The sequence below is a fragment of the Panthera leo genome, chromosome D2 (genome assembly GCF_018350215.1).
Source record: "Panthera leo isolate Ple1 chromosome D2, P.leo_Ple1_pat1.1, whole genome shotgun sequence".
Taxonomy (NCBI): domain Eukaryota; kingdom Metazoa; phylum Chordata; class Mammalia; order Carnivora; family Felidae; genus Panthera; species Panthera leo.
In genome coordinates this window covers 13421595-13434558 of record NC_056689.1, presented here as the reverse complement: position 1 = coordinate 13434558, position 12964 = coordinate 13421595, and the positions used below count along the sequence as shown (strand labels likewise).

The following is a 12964-nucleotide window of genomic DNA, read 5'->3' as shown; positions in this document are numbered from 1 at the left end:
GCAGGGGGCAAAACCCCGGCCTGGGCGGTGCGAGGGGACAACGGTCCCGTCTGCCATTCAGTCAACACCGAGTCTCCGCTTCTGGCCGGACGCAGGGCTCGGAGCCCCGACAGGCCTCGCTCCCTGCAGCCCCCTCCCACGGGCTGCTGCTCCCCTAGAGCGGGTGGCAAGGCGCTCAGCAGACAGAGAACAACAGACAGCATGTACATTTAATTATAACTCTCCCGGATAGGAAGGGCTGGCTATATACAGTGCGTCTGCCTGTTACTAATTATATTTATTTTCAAACGAAGAAGGGGGGGGGGGGGGGGGGAATCTTCTGAAGATGAGTCAGAAAAAAAAAAAAAAAAACCTTCATTGTTATGAAAGCGGAGGAACGTCTCCTGAGGGTGTCTGTAACGCATCGCTGTCACGGCCTGACAATGGAAAAGCTGAGCGCAGAGCCAAGCCAGCCGGTAAACACCTCGTGGCGGCTTTCCTGGCCAGGGCCCTGCGAGCCGGTACCTGCGCCACATGCCCAAGCACGATCAATATGAAAGGCCTTCTCCCTCCCGGACGCAGCCGCCGCTTAGAGCCTGGCTGAGCATCCTATTCCTGCAAAGACGGGGCCGTGCGGCATCTGCTGTCACCTTAATTGGGAGGCAGCGTTCCAGTTGAAACACAGCAAAGGTTTCTCCCTCATCAAAGGAAAAGCGTCCTGACCAGATGGCTGAAATGAAAAGGCTTCGTCTTCAGCCTCCATGCAGCCAACGGTGTTATTAATAACAGCACCGAGAATGCCACAAACCAAACGAGAGCACCTAGAAACCCAAAATAGTCACCCGCATGCAGGCCAGAAGTCGCCGGCACTTGGGGGGCGGGCGCATGAATCTCTGGTTTCAGGGGGAGACGCGGCCGCACACACGGGGGACTCGCGTCCGTGTCTGTGTCCGCCGTCTGTGCGTGTCAGGTGCACATGGCTGCTTTCGGGGGGCCCGTTGGTCAGGCCCGCTCTGCCTGTCGGCCCCCTCTTCCTTTGAGACCACACGGCTGCCCTGCCCCCTCCGCACAGATACACCCATGGGGTGAGGGCCACAGGGAGCTTGAGGGGACGCATGCGCCCCAGGGAGCCACCCAAAGACACAGTGTTCACAACGGGGTTTCCAATAATTTTTTAAATAGCCACACTTGTTTTGTTTGCTTTCTTCCAGGAAGGCTGCACTGTTCTGGAAAAGGAGGGGGAGGCAAGAAAAATGTGAGTTCATTTCCTGAGTCTTTTAAATCTTTCTCCGTAGACGGAGCACCGAGGAGCCGTGGCCGGAGGGCAGAGCGGCCTCAGGCACGCAGCACACATGGAAGGAGGTTCGGAACTTGTCCCCGCCGCGTGCTCTTTCCAGGCCATGGCAGGACGCTGGGTTTAGCGATGAGACCGCACTGAAGGATCCGGATGCACGTGGGCTCTCCACCTCCCTCCCAAGAAAATGGTTTGAAGGCCAGTTGCTCTCACAATGGGTTTTTCCCGTTTGCCCAGGCAAGGTTGGACTGTGAAATCGGTTCATCCGAAAGAGAGGGCAGAAAATGGATCCGATGCCGGATTACCGGGGACACGGGAGAGTTTGGAAGGAGCCAACGCTTGTCAGAGTGCCTTTCCACACACATTATTTTACCCACTTCTCAGAGCAACCCCGTGAAGCACATGGCGGTGTGCCCGTTCCACAGGCGAGGCTCTGGGGGTGAAGCAGCAAATCCAAGGGCACCTCACCTCCCCTGCAGACAAATCATCTTTCCTGTCGTGAGCTATCTCCCCTTCGTTGCTGCAGTCAGCATCTTACGCCAAAGTTCTTCGTGGGATGGGCTGGCCCACATCCATCTGCCCGTCTCCCCAGCCAGGATGAAGACACCATGAAGATGGGGACTTTCCTTGCTCACAGATGTGTGTGGTGGCCCGTCATGACCTTGAGCACAGTAGCTCTGTAGTATGTATCTGTCCTACGAAGGAAGGACTGAATGAATGAAAGAGTCCCGCCCCCGAAGGAGGAAAGGGGGTCCAAATGAGAAGCATGACGATCTCTGGCGGGCCAGCTGAGATGCTACAAGGGTCATTCTGAAGCCAGGGGCACAGGATGCCCCAAGCTGAGCAAACCATGACCTGGAGGGCCCAGCTGTCAGGCAGTGGAGTGGCCTTTGCCCCTCGCATCCGGGCACCGTGGGCCCATGCACAGCACATGCGGCCAGAGCAACTTTAGACAGATGCACCCTCAGGAACCCAGAGAGCCCTGCTTTTCCCTGGAAGTGGCCTGGCAAGTCAGGGGCAGGGTCTGGCATCAGACCTGTCAGTCCTTCCCAGAAATTCCGAGCGGCCCATGGATTAAAGCAAGGACCAGCTTTTGGAACAACGGTCCCCGTTCTGGTTTTGCCTCACAGAGACGATGCCTGGCCTCACAGTTCGGGAGCCTGGCCCCTGAGTAAGTCTCCCTAATCCTCACTGTGCCTTCCCCCTGCTCTCCTCTGAGACCCCAAGGTGGCTTCAGTGGACGGTTAGACAGAGGAAAGTGCAGCAGATGGAAGGCCGCACAGAAGACAGGCCTGGAAAGAGGAGGCTCCCCCACCCCCGGCCGTCGTGCCTCCCTGCAGGCTGATTTTGCTCTGACAGCCTTGCGGGTGTTTGTCTTTGATCTTGGTTGTCAGCACAAGCAAGTGTAAGTGCTGACTGTGCCTGGCCTTGCCTTCAACACCACAACTGCTGGGGACACCCAGGGCCCTGCCCTCAGAAGGTGCCCAGTCCCAAACGACGCCAGGCAGCAAACCAAGCCCCCCACCCCCCGCCCCCAGAGCCCAGAGGCACGAGCCAGGCTGCCTGCCACTCAGGGTCCGCTGCTCCTCTGGGCAGATGTGAAGAAGCTAGGCGCTCCCAGCCTCAAAGGGCCAATTCCTCCCTTTTGGACTCTTAGTTTCTGGTTCTGCTGGGTCACGGTTTAAGAGGAAGTAGATCCCGTCATCTCTAGGACAGCAGATGGGGGACTCGTAACAAATCACCCGTATTGAGACCACATTCTGTTCCGGGTCACACAGAGTAAACGTTAGAAACCAGACTCGGCACATCTCCTTTCTTCTGACAGGTGGCCCTTTGGAGCCGTGGCAAAAATGACCACTCTGGGGCCCAGAGGGCCAGGACCGCCTGCGGGCACAGTGCGTAATGCACAGCAGAGGAGACCTGGGGACACCGGCACTCACCCCTGGACCGTGCCTTCCACGACAACTTCCCTCCAAAAGGCCATTTGGCTACAACGTATCATATGACTTGTTCTTAGAGTTACATTTTAACTGACAAAGTTTAACAACAACTATGACTTATGGCCTTCTAAAATTGGCAGCAGAAAAATGAACTGAGGAAGTAATGGAAAAAAACCACAAGTGAAGCCACTCTGTATTATGCACAATTTCTGTTGTGCTTTTTTTTTCCCTTCCCAAGCATGTGTGTGCGTGTGTGTGCGTGCGCGCGTGTGTGTGCGCGCATGCGCGTGCCCATGTGTGTGTCTGTGTGTGTGTTTTCGAAGGGTAGCAAATATTTTCCAGATACACTGTCCTGGCGTTCCCAAGCACATATTTATGCCAAGTTTATAAAAAGCAGCTGCAGACAGGGTTGACTGAAAGGATTGCTCTGCTGTCTGGCTTCCAGAAGGTGCTTCGGTTCTTACTCTGTCACCAGGACAGCCTTACCTCCCAAAACTCTCTGACCCGCGCTGCACGTCTGGAAGAGGACAAACCCGCGGCACAGAGTGACCTGGACGAGCGCTCGCCCCTGGCTCTTCTGACCTTCCGCATCACGCGTCTGGTCCGCAAGGTGCTTGATCGTTTTTAGTCATTCAAAATCCTCACACAGATACAAAAAGGGAAGTGTTCCAAGACTCATTTCACAGATATCTGGAGGGCTCGGAGGGCCATTGTCAGCACCGGTTTCTGAGGGTTTAGAATGTCTGGGGGAGCCCTCCGTGCATAAGCTGTGTCAACCTGCCTTTGCAGCTGCTCGCTCTGGGTTCAGCAGGACACCCTTCCTACGGCCTAAGACCCTCCAACCCTCCCCTTCACCCCTCCGTGGCCTCCCCCCGCTTCTGCTCTGCGAGAAGCTCCAGCCTCCACTTTAGCGTGTTCGTGTTTCCTCACCACACACCCTGCAACCCCCTGGGGCATCCCGAGCGACTGCTCACGGGCACCCAAACCCAGACTCTCACTGGCCTGGGGTGGGGACTCCACTCGCCTCCCTCCTCCATCACAGGCTTAATGAAGACAATAGTCACCTGCTTTGTAGCTCTCCTGGGGGTGACTAATTGGTTAATCTTGGGAAGGCCCTTTGAAGATGAAAAGCTGGGTATTACTCATAGGGTTGGAGGCACGCACCTGCCCCAGTCGGGGCCTGAGTCAGCAGAGAATGACCTCCCACCTGCGGTCAGCCTAGATCCCCCACTCAAGGTCAGCGCTGGCTGGCAGGAGGGGCGTGGCGAGCACCGGCCAAGGGGAAACCAGGAGGCCTCGGCGGCCTGTGCTGTGTGGGCCGCTCTGAGTCAGGGGACTGCTTCACTGGCATTTACATGGTTTAACAAGCCTTCAAAGGACTCTGCCAAGAGGGCAGCACATGTCCGAGAATATCAGGCAAGACAGTATTTCCTGGTCATTGTTCAGGGAAAATGCCTTCCTCACAGCTAACTCCTCCCAAGCAACAGCGTTTTCTCCTTCCTCCTGGGGAAGGCGAGCTGGGGCAGCGGTGGGTGGCTCTGTGGCGGGCAGACCTGAGGTCCGCGGTGCCAGGGTGGGGCATCGGTGCTTTCCCATCTTCTCTGGCTCGTGGTCCCCACCACACACATCTCTGAGAAAGAGGAAGTGACAGCAAGAACAGGGAACCAGAAGCCAAAACAAGGGATGAAGGCGAGGGTCGCTTATGACCACGCCCCCACCCACCCTTGACCCGGTGGGTCGAGGGGGATTTTGACACAGTGGCAGCTGGGAAGCCAAGAACAGAAAGCCTTTAATCCGTGCAACCTAATGCCAAGATTCCGCCTGAGAGAGCTCACTTCCTGCACTGTCTGCACATTCCTCCCGTTCCTCCCAAGCACCTTCTCCCAGTGACCCCTCTCCATGCAGCCTCTGCTCTCCCCCCACGGCCAACTGCTCCTTTCTTCCAGAAAACAAGGCCTGCGGCCAGAAGGATTCCATGCACTTCTGTTTCTCTTTAAGATCCCTAGGTCCTTAGGAGCTTTTCATGGCCCTTTCTCCTCCGGCAGATTGCCTGGAACCCCAGAGCAAACCCCCCCCCCCACCCCCGACACACAGAATGATAAAGATCTGGAAAAGTAGGATGGAAGGATGGGGGGGGGGGGGGGGGACCAGAGCGGTCACTAAATCTTAACACCCAGCAGGGAGTGGATTGCAGAGGGGCGGGGTGGGGGGGGCAGGCCAGCAGGAATGGGCTAGGAAATGATTTTGTTCTGCCTCTGTTTGGAAGGAGGTGCTTGGAAATGACAGTTTGGAGAAGATGGGGGGGGGGGGGGTAGGTAGTGTTTCAAGGGAGGCGGCCGTTCTTCCGCAGTTCTAACAGTGCCATCAAGTGGCTCTGCGTGCAGACGCAGGACAGAGCCTCCAGACAGCCCGAGCTGACCCCGTGGACGGGGGAGCAACGGGGCTTTGTAAAGGACAGTGGCCAGCGTCTCACCTCAGCCACAGAGCCGAGCGCCTTCCCCTGGAACGGTCTGCGGGGAGGGGAGGAAGGTTCCCCCCAAGTGTATGTCCCCTAAGGGAAACGGGCCATCACGTTCACGGTGCTCCTGCAAGATGCTTCGTTTAGCCTCTCGGCCCACACACAGGGACAATGCTGGGAGGCGCGGGGACGAGAGTCACTGTACCATGGGAGGCACCAAAGCACATTTTCAACCTGACACATGGTCAGTGACCACAGCAAGCCTGCCTGTGCCACCCGGCCCTTGTCTGGAGATCCTCGGTGAAGGAGAAATGAGGACTGAAGGGTGCTGGGCAAGACGTGGTCTGGTGAGCACGCCAGAGGAAGCTTCTGGCCAGGGACACAAGCCGCCTTCTGGTGTTAACACTGACTTTCGCTGTATTCCTTTTTTCTTTTTCTTTTTAACTCTGCAAGTCAAAACCAACTCACCTTAGAAATACAAAAGTGATTTTCTTTCTAAAGAGGAATTTAAAAGAAACAGAAGGCTTTCCCAGCAGTTTTGTGTTTGGGTTACTGGGAATGAGGAGGAGACAGAGCTGGGGGGGGAGCGAACGTTCCACAAGGAGTCAGGGCCCCGTGCCATTCCTAGCCCCCACACTCAGCTGCTGCGTGTATGTCTGAGGAGGTGACCTCACTCACTAATCTCATTAAAAAAATTTTTTTTTGATGTTTTTATTTATTTTTGAGAGTGAGACAGAGAGCAAGCAGGGGTAGGGGCAGAGAGAGAAGGAGACACAGAGTCCGAAGCAGGCTCCAGTCTCTGAGCTGTCAGCACAGGGCCCAACACGGGGCTCGAACCCACGAACCACGAAATCATGACCTGAGCCGAAGTCGGACGCTCAACTGACCGAATCACCCAGGCGCCCCTCTAACTTCATTTTCCTACAAAAACCGGGGGCAGAAATAGATCCATAGTTTCCAGAACTACACTCCCAGGCCCCAGGGGAGGGTTGGCAGTTTGGTAGAACTTTGGTCCCCATGCCTTTTACCAGAACAACTCTGTCTTTATCCACAGTATCGTGGCGACTTCTCAGATATCTGTCCAGACCATGACTCTCAGAACTGTTGGCCACACCGGCAGAGTTAAGGCCCCAACATGGTGTTTATACTTCATGACCCCAGACCCGGACTACAGTTGAGTACGTAAGAGATGGGCAGCTGCCCAGGTGAGCCAATCTGATTCTCCCTCCCCAGAATTTGAAACTGGGTCAGGCTGGGTCAAAGTTGGTCTCTGTTAGAGCTGAGGCAGCTATATTGGGTCAGAGGACAGAGGGGCTCAGAGCGCCAGCCCCTCCCTCGGATCCCCTCTGAACCTTCACTGTGTTCCCCCCCTACGATATATTGCCGCTATTAAAAAAGGTTGGGTTTTTTTTTTATGTTTATTTATTTTTAAGAAACAGAGTGCTAGCAGGGGAGGAGCAAAGAGGGAGACACAGAATCCGAAGCAGTCTCCAGGCTCTGAGCTGTCAGCACAGAGCCTGACACGGGGCTCGAACTCACGAACCATGAGATCATGACTGGAGACGAAGTTGAATGCTTATCCGACCAAACCACCCAGGCGCCCCAGCCCCTGCGGACAAGACCATCTAAACACTTCTTCCCAGATCTGAGAAACAATAAGATCACCCAACCCAGTGCAACAAACCTCATCTCCCAGAGCCACATTCTGTTTTTGAAAATAAAGGGAAGTTTCTAAACAGACCATGTTACCTTATGAATTAAAATGTTTAACAGACTAGGCATATAATGGATCAGTAAATATTCACATTATCATTTCTATTACTGGTGTGTTCAAAACTTATTTACAAATCAATCATACTTTCTTGTTGCTATAAATTTTAACTTCAAAAACATTTTCTTGTTCGTATCTACTAGGACCTCATTTATCAATAATGTGGTTTTTTTTTAAACGTTTATTTATTTTTAAGAAACAGAGTGCTAGCAGGGGAGGAGCAAAGAGGGAGACACAGAATCCGAAGCAGTCTCCAGGCTCTGAGCTGTCAGCACAGAGCCTGACGCGGGGCTCGAACTCACGAGCTATGAGATCATGACCTGAGCTGAAGTTGGACGCTTAACCGACTGAGCCACCCAGGCACCCCAATAATATTTTAAAATTTTATTTTGTCCTGAAATCTTCCATCCAAGGACTTAAGTATCTATAAATATGCTAGTGCATTCATTCATCCATTTTCTTAGATGCTCTGAGTTTACCAAAGAATAGATCCCTTCACTAAGATCTTACAGGGTAGAACTTGAAGAAACCATAATTTTAAGTGCATATTTCCTAAATTAGGTCTTCTTATATTATAGAAGACCCGTGCCTCACTCCACAACAGATTAAAGAATCACACATTCTAAACTTAGGAAAAGGCTCTCAAGGTACTTGAGTATTTGTCAAACTCTGGGTCATGACTCAAAAGTGAGCCCTGAAATCAAGTCAGTGTACCAGAAGGGCACCTGGCTGACCCAGTCGGTTAAGCATCCGACTCTTGGTTTTGACTCAGGTCATGATCTCACAGTTCATGGGTTTGAACTCCACATCGGGCTCCGCAGTCGACAGTGCAGACCCTGCTTGGGATCCTCCCTCCCTCTCTTTCTGCCCCTCCCCCTCTTGCACCGTCTCTGTCTCTCTCAAAATAAGTAAATAAACTTAAAAATTTAGTGCACCAGAGCCAGCACTTTAGAATTGTTTTTTTTTTTAATTTTTTTAAACGTTTATTTATTTTTGAGACACAGAGAGACAGAGCATGAGCGGGGGAGGGGCAGAGAGAGAGGGAGACACAGAATCGGAAGCAGGCTCCAGGCTCTGAGCCATCAGCCCAGAGCCTGACGCGAGGCTCGTACTCACGGACCGCGAGATCGTGACCTGAGCTGAAGTCGGATGCTTAACCGACTGAGCCACCCAGGCGCCCCTAGAATTGTTTTTTAAAACTGAGAGGCTGTCACACGCAGTAAGGCTGCGTATTGTTATGTAAAACACATCCGATTTCAGGTATATAGGTGTGTGGGGGCGCGTGGGGGCGGTAAAGATGTCAAGTGCACATCTCGCTGGGGACGTCCGAGTGGTCTGTCGGGACCACCGCTCCTCTTCCTCACCCCTCGCCCCCCGGGCCCCCCCACAACACACGTGCACGGTGACACGTGCACCCAGCGACACCCCCACGTCGTCCCACCCGCCTACAGTTCCAGCCGGACCGCAGGAATTCCCACCCGACTGTGACCAGGCCTGCTGCTGGCCAGGCCCGCCTCATTTGGTGCCCAACGAATCTCTGTTGCACTTTCAGTTCGGGTCTTGGTTTTGGGGAGGGGGCGGGGGACGAGGGGCAGGTGGCTGCTGGGATTAGCGAAGCCCAGGAAGCAGGCTCGGAACCCCTGAGCGCTCTTGTCATGCTGGTGCTGGGCCGGGATGAGGGGACCTGTCCAGCAGCCACTCTTCTCACAGGCAGGCCGGGCTACACAGGGTCCTGGCGCATCATTGAGTTTCACCCCTGCCAGTACAGCAGCAGCCTCTCACAGCCTTGGCCGTGTCCGCGCAATAGCAGAGAATCTAGCTGAAAAAATCAATACAAAAACAACCATTTTACCCAATCCTGTTTTTCACTGGCATCAGTGAACCCCAGGATGGTTCACGGCGTCGTACTTTGCCACTCAAAGACGAAAGGAGGAGGGGGGCTCACCTGGGACCTTGTTAAAAGGAGAATCTCAGCCCCCACCCAGGACCTAATGAATAAGAATCTGCAGAGACTCCCAGAGACTCGTGCAAGCACTTCAAGTTTGAGGAGCCCCGACTCAAAACTGCCGGTCCCCTAACTAACTTGACACCGGCTGCTGCAGCCAAGACATCGGTGAGCCATCGGTCCCCTCTGCGTAAGCACTGTCTTCCACCCATTGTATTCCCTTCCTTTTGGCAATGAAACGTGCTTTGCTTTAGGAAGAGTGATTCTGAGTGTAGTTGTGTGCGGTTCTTACCCACATCTTTGGTAGGCAAAATAAAACGTGCCTGCCTACACCCGCCTTATCGGTGAATTTTTCTAACCCGCGATCCCAAAAGCCTGGGAACGACTAGCGAAAAGGAAGCCAAGAGTGTCTTACTGATGTGTGTGCCATCTAAAGCAGAACTGGAGAGCGAGCTCCACGTTAAGACCGGGGTGGGGGGCCAGCAATGTCTGAGTAATTGTGCATAGCTCCGGAAACTCCAAGAGGGGTTGCTCAGACACAGGCCCAGGAAGGGAGCAGGCCGGCTCGAACACGGCATTCCAGTCACCAGGGATCCAGCCCCAGCCCAGGCTTGCCCATCCCCGCTGCACCCGTGCCCCTGGCACATCCACAAACTAGAAGATCGCTGTAAGAGCGTCGTGGGCTTACAAAATGGCACCTCCAGCCAGAGCAAGCTGGACGCAAAATCTGGTCAAAACAGGCCCAGCACTTGGGCCTCCATAAGAAGACAGCCTCCATAGCTGGAGACCCAAACACGTCCGGGTCTGTTTTCTCCAACATTCCTCCTGAGAACTGGAGGGCCTGTCACGAGCAGGAACCAAGCAGAAGGTGGAGAAATCATGCAATGGGGTGAAGAAGAGCGTTCTTCCTGAGTTGATGGAGTACTTGCAGCGACTCTGTGATCCTCAGGAGGACCAGACAAGGGTCTGGTATAGCGAGGAGGACAGAAACGCCAGGAAGCAGGCAGCACTTGAGCTGCGTGGCCCTTCAAAGGGAGAGATGCAGAGAATCCCAGGACACTGGGAAGCCCAGCTCCCTGCACAGGCATCTGGCCCTCTGGTCCTGACCGTCTTGACCGGAGCGGGCAGGCCCTCCTTCCCAGTGTCCTGGGATTCTCCACATTCCAAAGCCCGCAAACAACAAAGGCAGTTTTGTGGCATTTCAGAACAAGCTTGGAAACTTTTAAATGTCAGAATGAATGATGTGGAAAGACTTGTGGGAGAAGCAAAGAGGCAGAGGCTGAGCTGGGAGAATGGAAAGGCTCGGGGGTGCCACAGGGGCCGCTGGTTAACATGTCTGTGAGGCTCAGAAGTCTTTTAATAAAAGGGATACTCAGAAGCAGAAAAACATCTTGAGCTGTCACGAGAACCAGTGATGTGGCAAAAATGTGAAGATTAATGTGGTCCCGGCGGGGAAAGCTGGGGCGCACGTTATTGATTTTATTGAGGGTCTGCTGTCTGAGGGGGAGAGCATCTGATTTGCACAAGGATGTCACAGAGCAAGGAGCGCTGTCACCCCATCTGACCTGGCCCCGGGATCGGTATCTGAAGACACATGCAGTTCTGTCTTGCTAAGAACGGGAGGCCCCGTGACCCGGAAGTTTCTCACACTGGAGGCCAGATTTGTCATTCGATCTCCACCATCCACGTTAGCCCCTTGAGAGGGGATGGGACACTCTGGCTCTCCGAGCCCTGTATCATTTGGTGATGATGTGTCGTGCACCATGAGACAGGGCACAGGGAGGCCGGCCGCCCCCTGACCTCAGCCTTCTCATCTGTGAACGACAGGCCTAGGCCAAGTTAATGGTGACGTCCCGTTCGCGAGATTATAGGAGCTGCAGAAATAAGAATGCTGACGTTGAACCTGCTGAACAGGAACTCATAATTCCAGCATGTTCCAACCTCCAAAGAAGGCCTCACGTACATTGTCTAAACCTCGTAACAGTCCCTCAAGTTAAAAAGTTCCATTTTATACACGGAGAAATTGAGGCCCAGAGAGATAGAGGAACTCAGAACGAAGGTCGTCACAACCAGTCAGCACTCCCTCTAAAACCTCAGCTAGCTGCAGGAAATGTCAGGCAAGAAGGTGGTCATGGCCAGGGCCGTGGACCTCAAGCGGTGGGCCTTTTTGCTGTTCTCTCCCGCTAATAAAGGCTCGGCTATGCTCTCCTGCAAAAGCTCCTCTTGGCCCATGCCCTCTGGGGACATCCCCCAGCTTTCTTAGCCTCTAAGCCCCGAGAGGAAACGAATTGTCTCTTCTCACTGGGGAGTGAGGTCTCCCCAGTGCCTGACTTGTGTTAAACAGAGATCTGGGACTGACCCCACCCACTCATCTGGATGCTCCAGTCCTGACCCTTCTCTTCAGATCCCTTTCTTAACTCTGACAGTTCCCACAGGCCCTGCCCCAGCCCCAGTCCATCCCCACCCTGGCCCCAGAGCTGGCGGTCAGCTTCACCCCTGCTGGGACTAGGATGTCACCCCCCACCCTCACTGAGCACTTCCTTGGCCCAGAGCCCCGATGCCCCGACCTGGATGATGGCAGCGGGGAGGACAAGGAACAGAGCCTCAGGGCCCTTATCTTCTGTCCTGTCACTAAACTACAGCCAGGGGCACCCTGGTTTAGCATCCGACTCTTGATTTTGGCTCAGCTCATGATCTCACAGCTTGTGAGTTCGAGCCCCACGTTGGGCTCTGTGCTCACAGTGCAGAACCTGCTTGGGATTCTCTCCCTCTCTCTCTCTGTCCCTCCCCACCACATGCGCGTGCATGCTCTCTCTCTCTCTAAGTAAATAAACTTCTAAAAATAAGTAAAATAATAAATAGAATAGAATAGAATAAATAAAATAAAATAAATAAAATAAATAAAATAAAATAAATAAAATAAATAAAATAAAATAAGTAAAATAAAATAAAATAAAATAAAATAAATAAAATAAAATAAATAAATAAAATAAAATAAATAAAATAAGTAAAATAAAATAAAATAAAATAAAATAAAATAATAAAATAAAATAAAATAAAAATACAGCCAACCACCAGGTCCAGAACGGGAATCAAACCCAGGGCCCAGGCCCCCGATGCTGCCACACTGTCTCTCTGCTGTGTGTGTGTTTCTCCCACGCACACTCACACTCACTGCTCAGACAACCAGGAACAGTGGCTGACCTCTGAGACCTCTGGGACCTCGCCCCCAGGCCTCCTCCCCCAGGCACCCTGCACCCCCATCTACACAGCCTCCCAGGGGGAGAGTGTCCTAGCTCGGTCATCGGCCATTAAGACAATAAACACACTTAAAAAAGACCCTCATCTCCCTCATAACCAACCCCCTCTGCGAGAACACGGAGACCGTAATCACTGCAAGTGGACAGCCGGACAGGCTGTCTCATCCTGTCTCACCCCGCAGCACCTCTGCCTGTGGGCAGGAAGGGGAGTGTGGGGCAGGCTCCGCGTCACCCGACATCCTGCCCGAGAGTCGTATCCAAGGCCTCCCAACTGCACGATCACCTGCCTGCACCCACACCCGCACCCGGCTCCCCAC

The 12964-nt window shown here is 53.5% G+C and overlaps 1 long non-coding RNA gene across 1 annotated transcript; it reads left to right on the top strand.

The window, feature by feature from the left end:
• The first annotated feature begins 223 nt into the window (after positions 1 to 223).
• On the top strand, positions 224 to 6849 carry LOC122202735. The gene is made up of 3 exons (XR_006194853.1): positions 224 to 455; positions 1275 to 3823; positions 6726 to 6849. It is a non-coding gene; the product is annotated as an uncharacterized LOC122202735 (long non-coding RNA).
• Positions 6850 to 12964: the final 6115 nt, after the last annotated feature.